Genomic DNA, 15,467 nt, shown 5'->3' with positions numbered 1-15,467 from the left:
CCCGTGGTAAAATAGCTCACAGCACACATTTTTTGTAAAGCACTACCCATCAATATTTATTTTCCTTTGACTCTACACCTCCCCCCAAACAGACAACTTGGAAGTATGTCCTTGAGAAAAAACTACTTGGCCATGAATGTGAACAATTAAATCTGTAGTATTTTTAAGTCTTATGGACTCTGAATTCATATGCAATACACAGAAGCTTTAGGGTATTCCCTCAGCATAAAAAAAGAAAAATATCTAGAGTAAGAAGTATAGTGTATGTGGAGTAGTAGAGTTATAGGAAAATAATACCATTGAGAAGGAAAAAAACAGTTTTTAATCCTCTCTTGGCTTTGTTTGAACTTGTATTTCCTACCATTATCCTTTATTATCAACACTGTAACAACATTTTTGATATTCCTACTGTAGGGAACAGTAGAGTTGGAAAATGACACTCCAAATTATGGCACATTGGCTGAAGACGTTTGAATACATCAACATTACCCTGCTCTCTTGTCCACAGCTTCGTTTGGTCTATGGAGTGATAGGAAGGGCCTGTCCCTGAAGTCATCCATCCAAAAGCAGGAACCTTTAGAAGATTCACTTCCAGGCCAAAGACTAGCCTTGACCATACACTCAGGGCTTAGGAGAACTTCATCTTTGGTTACTGTCTAGTCTGTGGACCAACTGCCCTCCCCTCCAAATCATCTAATCTTCTTCTAAATCATCTATCTTCCCATTCTTTCTCAGCAGTCAAGAGGGTTTATAGGCTTCTGAGTCTCAATGGATTATAGGAAAGTAATTTCTTTATGATGCTTCCAGCAGTCCACATTATGTCAGCCAAAGAAGTGAAGAAAGGGGATATAGAAGGAGACCAGGATAGGGCTACCTCCCCAGCACATGCTGGAGTTAGGCACTGTCCTAGCCCCCAGGAGGCTGAGTCCTAGCTGTATAAATTACCAATTGCATTGAAGAGAAATTTGCACTGGGGTATGTGTAAAACATTTCATTAGTAATATACATAGAAGAGTTGAATACAAGATAGTGGACCTGAATTCCATCCTGGCCCAATCAGGTGGCAATTATCTCTCCCTCCATTTTCCCTTTTCTTCTCCTGCTCTAGTTACTCTTTGACAAAAACTACCAACCCTTCCTCCCTCTTGTTCTTTCTCCTGTTTCTTTTCTTCCTCCTTCAACCACTAATTAGATTGCTTGTTCCAAAATATAGTGATCCCCTTTAGAATTGCCATTAAATTTCTGAAATTTAATATAGTGTCTATGTCTAATGTTCAGACAATGGAGACAAATGAGGATCAAAATATATTTAGTGCAACAAACAGTCATTTCTCAGCTGAAATCAACTCATGTCTGAAATATTTTTCTACCTCTTCCCTCCCCAGAGGCAGTTCCATTTCCTTGCACAGACAACAATAAATGGTTGTTGAACTGAATTGAACTGAGGTGTAAGTAGTGCATTCAGAGAATTCCGTGAATATGATTATGGAAATAAGATTAGGGCTCTCACAACTTGGCATATACCAAAAGGAAAGGAAGCATATGTGATGAATGATACTGGGGAGTGTGGGAGAAAATGGGTTTTGAAAATTAAAATATATTCTGGATTGGGGGGTAAGAAAGTTAAATACAAATCAAGCCTTTCTGCACTAAACTTAGTTTGTGCTGGGTAAAGCGCAACTTCCTGTTTTGAAGAGAAAGGTTTCCATGGCTCAAAAGGTCTCCTGGGGACTCACTCATCTCCTACCAACATAACATTTGAACCATTTTCAATGTAAATTAGGGGAAATACGGCTTGGGTTTCATTTGCAGCACAACTTAAATAAGAGAAAGAAAAAAATAGATTTGGAAATTATTGCAACTATTTGAGAGCTCCAGACTCTTGTCAATTTCCACATCCATTACCAGCAGATTTGCCAGGCCCAACATCTGAGCATCATCCCTGTATCAGGAAACTAAGCATTAGTTTGGTCTCTTAGCATCACTGTAAGCAAACAGCCCGTTATGGCTCCTCTGCCTTGATTCAGAAAGAATCTCTATGAATAGTGAGAGAACTCGTGAACAGAATGCTCAGGCAGACAAGTCAATTGCTTTTGAATGTTGCAAAGAACAATCACACAGCTAAAACCCAGCTGTTTTCTTGCACAGCTTTCTCACACTTGAGCACTCATCAGAATCCCCTGGAGGGCTTATTGAAACACAGACAGCTGAGTCCCACCCCTGGAGTGTTTAATTCCGTAGATCTGAGGTAGAGCCCAAGAATTGCCATCTTTAACACACTCCCAGGTGATGTGGAAGCTGTTGGTCTGAGGCCCACACTGAGAAGCAATATCCTGGTGGGCAGGCACACTCTGGGGCCTTCTTTGAGGAGTAGAAAAGCTGCACACTTTATATTCATGCATTCACTGATTTAACAAATGGAACACATGGCTTCCTTGTACCTGCATAATGGGTTAGGTATGTTTAGTTTATAACAAATGAGCCAAGGTTTTTTTCTTTTTGTACATACAATATAATCCCATTTATTTAAAAATAAAGATTACATATTTGCTTATATGCATAAAATTTTTCCAAAAATTACATTAGAAATTATTAATAGAGGTTATCTTGGGGAATGGTGGATGCCAGGACAGAGACACCATTTTCTTATATTTTGGAGCTTTTTCAACCATGTAAGCCAAGGTTTCTTAAAACAATTGTTTTTGCATATGCAAGATGAAAATGCTTTCACTCATTCTCATTTACACGGTAACATCCTCTTCAACACATTCTCTCCACAGAAAGTGTAAAAGTAACCACCAGCTGGACCTAGATTAAATCATGATGGATGAATGAACTTCATGTCAATCAGACATTACTGTATTCAATGCACTAGTTTCATTCATTTGAATTTAATTACCAATCATGAGAACATGTTCCTAGTGCTGAATTCTACTTGCTAAATAATTTCCCCATCAATTCTTATTTACTGAGTCAGTTTTTATTAAAATGCAACTGAGGGTCTTTCTGTGATTTGAATATGAATGTCTTCCACAGGATTAAATGTGGGAGTCTTGTCAGTTGATGGGCTTTGGGGAAGTGATTGGATCCTGAGGGTCTGCTATAATCGATTATTTAAGCCCTTGATGGAGTCAGAATATGACAGTATTATTGGAAGGTTGTAAAAAGTAGGAGGAGGTAGGGCCCCCAGGGCATGCCCTGGAATGACATATCTTATCTCCTGTCCCTTCTCCCCTGCTTCATGACTGACATGAGGCGAGGAATAACTGTGACATGTTGCCACTGCCAGGATATTCTATCTCATCTCAAGCCCAAAGTGATGGATTCAGTTGACCTTGGGCTGAAACCAAAAGCCAAAACACATCTTTTCGCCTTTATGTTGTTTTTCTCAGGCATTTGTCAATGCTGAAAAGGTAACACATGTCTGTTCTTGAAGAGCTGAACAACAAACTAAGAATAAACTATGTTGGGCTCCCTCCTCAAAAATATATTTCTCTAAACATGAAGAAATCACACTATTTTTTTATTAAAAATACATGATTCTTCACTATCCATGGAAGATTAGATCCAGGACCTTGCTGCAAAATTTAGATCAAATGTTTATATACAGGGACACAATTTTCACCTAGAGCCCACTGTATCCTCCTGCAGACTTTCAACTGTCTCTTGATGACTTCTAACACCTGATACAATGTTAACACTGTGGAAATAGTTGTTATACTGTGCTGTTTAGGGAATGATGACAAGAAAGAAGTCTGTCAAGTGCAGTACAGATGAAGCCATCACCAGCCTAACTCCAGTTTCAAAACTGCAGTTGCTTGAAACCCTGGATGTGAGGCTTGTCTGGGGGGGGGGTCAACTAGGCCAACTACAAAACAACCCCATGGAATTTTAAGGATGAGAAGATTCCTCACTTATTCTTATCGTCTTAACTGCTGTAGAAACCTTCTTAGATTTGTAGGTCTCCGAGTTGGTGTTTAAGGGGATCTTATATAACCTTCATGTCTTCTTTCGTGGATTAGTAGCTGTGTTTGTTTTGTTATATCTATAACACAAGTTGGTGAAGAACCAGCTGCCATTCCCCTGTTAACAGATTTGATACAGGTGCTTTTGAGCTTGCTGCAATCAGGGTTCATGTAAAGGAATAACGCAGCAGCAAGTAGGTGAGAGAAGCCAAGAAAGAAGCCCAGGTTTGAATTGAACTGTTTCTCTGCACCAACTTCTTACTTTGTCACCATTACAAGCTAAAATAAGAAAAATGGCAATGGGAAGGGGTCTCTTATGAAGCCTTAGGAAGAAATGTGAGCAAGTTATCAAATTATGAAAATATTAATTAATATTAGAATTATTTATAGTATTAATGAAAATGATGCTTCTATTTTTGATGACTTGGTGAAGTAATCTGGCTATTTGCTTTATGCAAATAGATCTCTTAATATCATTTCCAGTAGTTAATATTTGAGGCTCAAATAAGGTAAATATCACGTGGTTTGCATCTAGAAAGAAATTTTTTATCCTAAACTCATTAGCATCATGCTTATGTTGTGCAGCATTCTAGGTTAGAATCAAATAGACCTCAGAGAAAATTCTGGAACAATTTACTTTAAAACTGATGTAATCTATTGACCAGTATCTATGTCTGTGTGTGTTAGCTACCACACACCAGGTAGATTAAACAACAGAAACATATTCGGACATAGTTCTAGAGACTGGAAGTCTGAAATAAATATATTTATATCCACTTCCACAGTTTAATAGCAGAACAGTTTATAGGGGAGGTTGAATCCTTCTAAAGGCCTCACTTTCTCACTGTACCTTCTCTCTGCACATGTCTATATCATAACCTCCTCATCCTACAGGGACACCTATCATATTGGATTAGGACCTGTTGTGGAATATTAGTTGAAGATGGGTTACATTTGTTTATGCTGTGGAACATTTGTTTAGTGACACAAAGGTGTGTCACATTCTTTTAAGTTGCATTTGTTTAACTCGGTGAGGCTGTGTTACGTTACCTGTCTAAAACACCTGATTGGTGTAATAGAGATCTGAATGACCAATAGCTAGGCAGGAGAGTGATAGGTGGGGTTGCCAGGAATAGACAATAAATAGGAGAAGAAGGAGGAGTAAGAAAAGGAGAAAGAGAGGAGGACACCAGGGGCCAGCCACCCAGCCACCCAATCACCCAATCACCCAATCACCCAATCACCCAATCACCCAGTCACCCTGCCACCCTGCCACCCAGCCACCCAGCCACCCAGCCACCCAGCCACCCAGCCACCCAGCCACCCAGCCACCCAGCCAGCTATGGAGTAGGAAGGAAAGAAAGATATATAGAATAAAGAAAGGTTAAAAAGTGCAGAGGTAAAGTACAGAAGAAGAGAAACTGATCATTTAAGTTAGAAAAACTGGCTAGAAACAAGACAAGCTAAGGCCTGGTATTTATAAATAATAATAAGTCTCCATGTATTTATTTGGGAGATGTTAGCAGGCACCTAAAGAACAAAGAGGAAAAAAAAACTACAAGTACCTAGCCTCATTGCTCTTGTTGCTTTATTATTTACTTTATTACTAATTGCCTCTTTAAAGGACATTTCTCCAAATAGTCATAATCTGGTATACAAAGGATTAGGACTCTAACATATGAAAGAGGACACAATTTACTTCATAATGTTATTTGTAAACCCATCACTTCTTGTTTATTTTGATGAGATGGAGGTCAGAATGTTCTTATATAAATTCTTATAACTCTTAAATAAAGGTAATGTTTGCATGTGTTCTGGAAGTTGTTTTGACCACCAGAGGGCTCCTGTATTAATGCAATGAAGTATCATCAGATGGACATGTTCAAAATTAAATATGAAAACCAGCTGACCCTGGCTCTTAAGGCTTCAGAACTGTTGTCATGCTCTGGAAAAATTGAGCACTATTTGTGAATTTTATCTTAGCACTCCAATGTTTATTATTAATTAAGATGTTCCAACTTATGACAACCTACAAGAACTTGAAATACATTCAAAATGTATTGAATAAGCAAGGCATGGGGGGTGCATGTCTTTAATCCCAGCACTCAGGTGGCAGATTCAGGAGGATCTCTGTGAATTTGAGGTCAGCTGGGTTTATAGAAAGAGTTCTAGAACAGCCAGAACTAGAGTGATACATTGTCTCAAGGAAAGAAAGACAGGAGGAAGGAAGGAACGAAGGAACGAAGGAACAAAGGAAGGAAGGAAGAAAGAAAGAAAGAAATGGAGAGAGGGGGAGGTAGGTAAGCACCAGATACACTTAATCCACACCACAGCTTAACAATGAAGCACACTGTAGTATTCCTTATTGTGTGTCCCACCCCCCCATAGTTATGGAACTGACTGAAAACCACAGTCACTACTACCACCTGACACCATGAGAGAGGATCAGGCTATATAGTATCAGTCCAAAAGGAGACCTAAATTGGAAGTGTAAAATACTGTTCTACAGAACACATATGACATTCACAGCATTCTAAAGTTGAAGAATCATAAGTAAAGCCATCATAAATCAAGGGTCACTTGCATATAGAACAATTTTGGATGGACTTGTTTTGTCCTTGGGCATCTACTTTAGTTGCTACACATATCCACCAAATCACACCTGTCCAATTAGAGCAGTTATGGAGACCTTGCAATGAGACCCTGGACATTGGTACTCTTTGGAAAAGAAGGTAGAAGGTGAACAGAAGGCCTCAAAGTGGGAAGCTTTGTTTGCTGCTGTCTTCGTTCTCCCTTTCCTCCATATACTGAACCATTTTTGATCTTCACATTACTTCTGTAAAGCCCTCCTGACCCACCAGGCCCTGTGATTCTAGAATAGGAAACTGGAAACTGCTAAATAGTTCAGCTTTAGTTCTGATTCTTAGCCTATGGTTTGCCATATACCTTTGGCTATGGCAAATTTCACTTAGTTTCTATAAATATAAAATTAGGTGAATGATTAAAGGCTTATTCTAAGTATGCATGAAACAATATTTGTGATTCTGTAGGCTGTATGCATAAAAAGGCTTAGCAAATGCTAGCTGGCAATTCATGTGGTGGTATAATGGCCACTTATTAAAAGGATCTCAGCATTACAGTATGCACTTCATATACATGATCTCACTTGAGCCCCACTGTGACCCTAAGTGGTTCATATTCTTATTTTCATTACTCAGCATCATTGTATGAGCCAGAAGTTTTGGCATTGTGACTAAATACCTTTCAGAAATAATTGAAGGTCAGAAATTCTTGATTTTGCTCATGGTTTCATTAACTGTAAGTCTCAATCCTTTCTCTTAATTCTTTGGGCTGGCGGGACAATGAGGAAGGGACTTGGTATATATAACCTTCAAATGCATGTCTCCAGTCACCCCCTTCTTTCACTAGGCCCCATCTTGTCTACAATTTTCCAAACCTCCCAAAATAGCGCTAGCAGCTGAGAAGCAAGTCATTTGCAAAATGAGTCTGTTGGGGACATTGCAGATTCAAATTGTAACAATCACTCAGCTAGTAAAGTTGGCACAGCTAGGATGGAAACTAAACCTCTTCCATTCTAACACCTTAGGACAGTGAAAACTATCAAAACCACCAAAGAAACTCAAGAGCAGCAGAGCCCTGTTGAGAAGCACTCCACTGTCCTCTGTATTCAGTAATTGTTGCAATCTTTTTGAGTGGGCCTTCTCTTCCAGAAATGTGATGTTCGGAGATCTTTTCCACTATAAGCCAGGAAGCCTATTATGTGAGTTTTCTTGTCTCCCTTAGATGCATTAAAACCAGAATCTCTTGTATTATTTAGTATCCCATTTTTCGTCTAGAACTCTCCCCAATACATTCTTGGATGTGTGAGAAAACAAATTAGGTGCAGACAGGCTTCAAACTAGCTGTTTTTTTTTTCATTTTTCAAATCATTATCTTGAACTTGGATACTTGGGTACAATATACCTGATGTGGTACCTAGGTGACTTTCTATGAGAAATAACTGAGTGTACCTAGTGCTTCCCACACTCCACCCTAGTTGGTCTACACTCCACTGGCTGAGAGTTGTATCTCTTGTCCCTAAGGCCCTAAGATGGTGATCACACAGCCGTCTCTGCCTTATCCTTAGATCTCCAAAATAAAAGGGTCAGAAATGTTTGCTTGCTTACTTTCGTTTTAAAAATTTCTTGTTATTTTTGAAAACAAAGGTCTCATTCTGTTGCCTATCTCATCCTAAATGCATAACAATACTGCTTCAGCCCCTGGCGCTTAGATTATAGGTATGAACTGCCATCACTTAGGAAAGTAGTGAAGAACTGAGGTGACACAGTGCAATCCCATCTGTGGATTTCATTCACAATTCTCTTTGCCTTGCTGGAGGCAAAGTCTTGTTATCCCCCTTCCTGCAACCTACCACCATATCCCTTGTCATGGTGTTTAAGTTTGGGCTTCTAAATTCTTCAGACAAAAGACACAGACAGGATGCATATTGTATGGCAAAATGAGCCACAGGTCATGTAGGCCAGGAGACTGAGAGGGAAAAAAACCAATGAAAACAAATGTGTTTGGCCAAATAATAAGAAATAAACAGAAATGAAGTAAAGTCACAAACCAAGCCAGAAAAGAAACAGAAAGCCCATAAGAAAACACACTTAAGGAAATCAACAAAGTGTGTAGCCAAAAGAACATGAGGAAGGTCGATCCCAGATGGCCATCTCTCCTGGGCAGTCATCCTTTGGGAATGGAAAGTTTGGAGCAGACATTCAGACTCCAGACCTGCAAAGAGACTGTGCCTTGACCTCTGCTGACTGTCAATGAACAAAGTCTAAAGGGTTATTTCCTCAAAGTCCAGGCCTTCTTAATGGGGGCTTGGTGCTGAGATGGAGTTGAGGAAATATGGTTTGAAAGGGAGGAAAGAGGAGTCTCCTCGTTTCCCGGAACTAAGAACATAATAATAATTGCTAACAAGACAAAGCAATTTGTGGCAAAGACCTGAAACTTTGTAGTTTTACAAAACAAAATCTGCTTCTTACCTCGTCACTCAATCTGTAGCCATGGAGAATTCATTTCCCCTCTGTATATTTCACTTTCCCCATCTATTACATGGGGAATGGTAATGGAAATGAGCTAACCATGCTATGGTGTAAAGAAATGAGTCCCTGTATGAAAAACACTCATGATGCCATCTGTTGTGATATTAGTGAGTGGGTAGGGAGCAGGAAAGTGACAGAGGTTAACCAGGGAATAGCAAAAGTTCTATAAGGCAGTGAAGGTATAGTGGCTATGATAGCCAATCTTGATTTTTCCACTTAATTGGGTTTTAACTAATCAACACATAGGAAATTAATGAAGCCCACTTTGCAGTGTGTCTGTGAGGACCTCTCTAAAGATGGTTAGAATGGTTTATAATGAGTGGATTAAGGCCTTGCTGGCTCATAATGTGGCATTATTGGAATGTGATGAAAGGTAGGAGGTAGGCCCTAATTGGAGATAGACGATTTGAGGCATGTCCTTGGGGCTGTAGATTGTGCTGGCTCTTTTTATACTACCTTTTCCTGTTTCCTTGTCACCATGATGTGACCTCATCAATTCCTTCATGCCCTCTTCATAAGGATGGACTGAATCTCCTGGAATTGTGAGCTAAAGCTGGGTGTTGTGGCCATATTTGGCATTTGGGAAACTGAGGAGAAATAGTATCATGAATTTAAGGCTAGCTTGGGTTACAGTGTAAGAAACACTTTTTTAGTACAAAGGAAGGAAGAAAGGAAGGAAGGAAGGAAGGAAGGAAGGAAGGAAGGAAGGAAGGAAGGAAGGGTAGGCTGGACAGACAGCTCAGTGGTTAAGGTGCCTCCTGTAGAAGACATATTTCCAGGCACTCATATAATTCAAACTCCAAGGGAATCTGATGCCCTCTTTGCCATACATACATTTACCTAATTAGAAATACATTTTTCAAAAAGACAAACTGTGATCCAAAATAACTCCTCCTTTCCTGGTTTCTGTCAGGTAAAACAGTGCTGTTGTAAATATTTTGATCACAGTATTTTAAAAAAACAGAATCTTATTATATAGCTCATTAGGCTGGCTTCACATTCTAACTCTTCTTTGTTCAGCTTCCAGAGTGCCAGCATATACCACCATGTCTAGCCTAGTCACTGTGTTCCCATTTGTAATTTCTTTGAATTCTAAGACTTCCTGGATAGTAAATCCTCTATCCACCTACCCCCAACACATGAGCACACCAAAGAGTCAATGTGCTATTCTCAGATGCCTTCAGAATTAGCCAGAACAAATTCTCCACACAGACATCACATGTGGTATAAGTTTCTCAGTAACTGAACCTGAACATTTTGGCATTTCTAAAAATTCCTGGGTGTTGGGAGTTGGGACCAGGGAATCAGCTACATGGTGAACTACAAAACACACATGCATTAGGCAGAGAATTAAAAATAGTTACCACTGCTGTAGGCTTTCCCTGAGCTTATCTGAACCCTCATGGCCTCTAATGGATGAATCAATACACAGCACATGGGTATAAGAAAAATAAAGATAAGGTAACAAAAATAAATATTCATTCTGCCCGTATTCAGCCGAGTGATCTATTTCAATATGAATCTGTTTTAATCATGTAGTCATTGGGTGACCCCACTGTTGGTAGAATATCAGAGAATTTTTTTCTTTTATTTTTCTTTCCCATCCCTTTATATGAACATAGCTGCTATCTTAGGCAAGTTTAGTTTTTCATTATCAAGCAGGAGCATTACAATGGTGTTCGGCTCAGAAAATGATATCCCAAGGTGTGGGGCTTTGACATGCTAAAATGAAAAAGACCCGCAGAATCAAAGTTTCTGGAACATTCCTTGTTTCTCTTTGAAGTGCTGGGAGAGGCCTTCTCTGAAGTTCCTTTATCTGACTGGGAAAGCGTCTTCCAAAAGAGATGCAATTGTCTTAAACTCCCTCCCCAGGAAATCTCGTCAAATAACCAGGAAGGCTAACTATCAGAGAAGACAGGAGACTGAAAGTGTCACCCTGCCCCGACAGAATTTTATCTAGGCTCCCAAGGACAGCTCCAGAGATTACCTGGGAGACTGCCTGAGTATTAAGACATCCTTTGTTTGCAGTGAAGTCCCTGAACTTGTTACAACCCTCCAATTTCCATCGCCTGTGAAAAGGCTTCTAAGCTTTAGGCATCTGGTCCTTTCTATTTTATTGTTTTATATTTGTTATACTTGCCTCTTGTTAATCTGTATTTCATTGTTAGGGTGTTCACCATATTCATTTGTGATGAGCAACACAGGGAACACCCATTTTCCCATTTCCACAGTCAGCTATAGAAACCATTTAAAGATCAGTTTTTAAAGCTTTACATTGCAAATCCATCTCCTTTTACTTAGAGATTGTTGGATGATGAAAACTTATTTCACACTCCACACAGTATGGGTCATGTTGATGTTTATCTTTTAACTGTTGCATCTTTAGTAGCTCTTCATGAGAAAATTGTTAAGCAAATGAATTTTTCCTTGCCATCCTTCCTGTAATTTCTATTTAGACATTCTTTACTCCTTGTTCAGTGTTTTTCTCTCCTCCATGCCCCCAAACAGAACTGTCTGTGCACCTAGCTCAGTCAATCTTTCCCTTAGCAACCTCTCCATATAGTTTATATTATGTCAACAAAACATCTGGATCCTGAAACCCTGTTCCTCAATGTCAAGAGATTCATGTTTGGCAAGGTTCCAAGTGACTAACTAACCTGATCAATTAATTCCTGCCAATCCACATCTAATCCTACTTGGAGTATATAGTTTCATTCTTTTCATGAGCTTCCTTAGGTATTAATGACTTGAATTAACCAAATGGAGCAGAAGGATATTAGCACAGAAAATGTTGCAGAAGTGCATGTTTTTTTTCAGGTTGGAACTGTTTTATCATTACTGTCAATTAATTGTGAGGTTGCTGCTATGAGTTTGACTTGGAGGTTATTAACATATTTACTATTAGAACAGGAAAATTTAGTGCTACTACTATCATGAACTAATGCTGTGGTCGTGGGTGAGCCATTTAACATATCTAGGTCGAGATTTATTTTTTAATTTATACAAGATGGACTAATGATTTACAACATATAATAGGTTTGAACATTTTGTAATTCTAAGACTCTTTGGTTAGCCTGCTAGGATTGCCTGTTCAAGCATTGAACATAGACATATTCACCACGGGGTTACTTTAGGATGATGTAGTGCTATCTCATCAGGAACATTTGTTCCTGTCTGGAGATTGCTATCTTGCTACAGAGGATTCTTTTGCATTGCTCCAAATGTTGAGTTACAAACCAACAATAAACAGTCTCTTGAATGTTCTACTTTCCCAAAATAACTAGAAGGTCACTATTTCTTCTTCATGTCTTCAGTGTACTTATTGTAGCTTCATTTGACTCCATTCCAGTGTTCTTTGTTATTGGGTTTGTCTTTTTTTAAGTTTATTTTTTAAAAAATACAATTTATTTATTTTTATTTTATGTGTGGTGTAGTTTTGCCTATATGTATGTCTGTGCGGGTGTCAGATCTTGGAGTTACAGACAACTGTTAGCTGCCATGTTGGTGCTGAGAATTGAACCTAGGTCCTCTGGAAGAGCAGTCAGTGCTCTTAATCTCTAAGCCATCTCTCCAGGCCATCTTGATGCTTATTTTAATCAATAAATAATTGTGTATTCAATGGATACTTATGCCTGTACCCTCTAAAGCATAGTGAAGCAAATATCATTTTAATGGTTCTCTCTGTGAGAGTAGCTGGAGTGCTTCATCCTGTTCAGAGACCATTCCTCACTAGAACACAACTTCATGTACAGCCTGAATTCTTGACTGTCAGGATACATTTTCCTTACATCTGTGGCTTTCCAGGATATCTCCCCTTCAAAGCTGTAGGTATGGCATGACTTCTGACACTCAGCATAAAGTTTTCTTCAGAGTCCTAGGTATCCAGGATACATTTTCTCCAAACATTCAGGAATAGTTTGCCTTCCAAACAGTAAGGGTACCTTTCTCTTCAGAGCTATAGGAATTCAAGACATCTTCCTTTCACAGTTTTAGGTATAGACTGAATTATGACAGTTGGGAAAAATTTCCCTCCATAGCTGTAACACTTGCACAGTGATTTTAAATGATGGTGTATCACATTTAGATTTGTGCTTCTCTTCAAGTGCATACAATATCTAATTCAGGTCTAAAACTTATGGATTTGTATTATTTTCTCTCTCTTTCTGTTGTAATATCTATGCCACATAATAAAAGATTTTATTTAGTCCTTGGTTACAGAGGGATACAGGGTCATCATAAAAGTTGCATCACAGCTAAAACAGAGGTCTACGAACTCAAATCCTGTGGGGGGCAAGGGAGGACGGGAGGGAGAGGGGCATGGGTTTGACATGTAAAATAATTTTCTTTCTAATAAAAAAGGAAAAAAAGAAAAAAATAATTGTGTATTCCCAATTTGGAAGACCATATGTTCATCAACTGCAAGGATACACATATACTTTTTTAAAGCTGGTACTTCTTCAGTCTCTCTCTTAGTTCTTAAGCTCCTAATAGGCTCCTATCTTAGTTCCTTTTCTTATTACTGTGATAAAACACTCTGACAAAAGCAACGTAAAGGAAAAAAGGGGTTTTGCCTCCCAGTTCATGGTAGATTCAATCACAGTGAGAAAATCAAGGTGGTACCTGCTGGTCACATTGTATTTATCATTGATAGGTAGAGAGTAATGTCTCTTTGCTTCTCAGGCCACCTTCCCTAGGTATATAGTCTAGCATCCCCTGCCCCCAGGGAATGGTCCTGCCCACAAGTAAGATGGGTCTTCACATACCAACTAATGTAATCAAGAAAATCACACATAGGCAAGTGGAGAAGCTTTTCTTCCAGGATATTCCAGATAACATCAAGTTCATGATTAACAGTAACCATCACAACTCTACCTCTTGTTAACTTGACAACCCGCCACATTATTTATAAGCACAATATACCATCCCTGTCCAGATTGGCTTATGACCATATTATAACACAAAATGCAACCAGTCCAACTAGAAAAATCCCCATAGTCTTTAACAATTCTAATGCTTTAAATTCCAGACTCTTGACTGTGAGTTCCTATTTTACAAAGTTATATACAGAATAAACATTCTGATTTTACAAGGAAGAATCAGGACATAGGGAGAAATGAGCAGACCAGAGCAAAACCAGAATCCATCAGAGAATACATCAAATCCCACAGTTCCTTGTCCAGCATCTGGGGCTCATAATATAAGCAAACCAATTGAGTTTTTTTTGTGTGTGAAAAAATGCCTTGAGCCAGGTGTTGGTGGCACATGCCTTTAATCCCAATAATTGGTAGGAAGAGGCAGGTGGATTTCTGTGAGTTTGGAGCCAGCCTGGGCTACAGAAAAAATTCCAGGACAACCTCCAAAGCAATACAGAGAATCCCTGTCTAGAAAAAACAAAACAAAACAAAACAAAACAAAAAAGTCTTGAACAGGGCTGGAAAGATGGCCCAGCTGTTAAAGGCGAGGCTCACAAACAAATAAGGCTTGAACAGCCCAATTCCTTCATCCCTGCCACCTGAAACATACACAGCTTCTAGCTTAGGCTGGGCACTCCATGCCTACAGCCCTCTTTGCTGAAAGTTCTATCTTCAATATCCCAATGTTTCCACTGAAACATAGACTTCACCTTCACAGCTTCATGAAACTGCCTCTGATGGCCTCTTTTCCAAGATTCCAACCCTGCCACACATTGCCTATCCTCAGATGTTCATCATGAACCCCCTGTATGCCTACAAAACTAGTACCACGTGGATAATGTTGCCAAGTTCTACCTTGGAGTACTGCTGTATCAGCTTCTATGTGCTGACCCTGGGGGAAGACTGTCCTAGGCTGTTGCTTTCAAGAAATGTGGAACCTCTTCACCTTAGGCTTTCTTCCATTAAACTAACCCAAGTCTTCAAAAGATGGAGCCTCCAAGGGGTAAGGTTTTTCCCTGAGAACATTTTCCCTGTTGTCTTCTAGGACTACAGCACAGGGGGCTTCTCTTCAGTGGTGCTGCCCTGTTTAACAATCACAACTACTTTCTCAGTACCAACAGAAATATCTTCCTGCCTTGAAATTTATCCTGTCTGACAAAATAGACCAGTATCTTTAAATTTAATTTCATCCAGATATTCAGTACACAATATGAAACAAGCCTGATTCTTGACTAAACCTCCACATCAATGGACCCTGACCCAGTTCCTGAAAGAACTCTGAAACCTAATGAGCTGGGTCTCCAATGTCTGTGTTCTCTCAGCTCCCAGAATATCCAATTAAGCTTTGCTTCCAGCATTCAGTGGCTTTTGTAGCCCAACATAAACTCTGCCACAATCTAGCCACAAAACACTTGCAAGGGTCTACAAACCACAGGGTCAGGTTGATCACAACAAGTACCCAAGTTCTTCTGTCTTAG

This window comes from Cricetulus griseus, chromosome X, assembly GCF_003668045.3.
Source record: "Cricetulus griseus strain 17A/GY chromosome X, alternate assembly CriGri-PICRH-1.0, whole genome shotgun sequence".
Lineage (NCBI taxonomy): Eukaryota > Metazoa > Chordata > Mammalia > Rodentia > Cricetidae > Cricetulus > Cricetulus griseus.
This window is presented reverse-complemented; position numbering follows the sequence as displayed.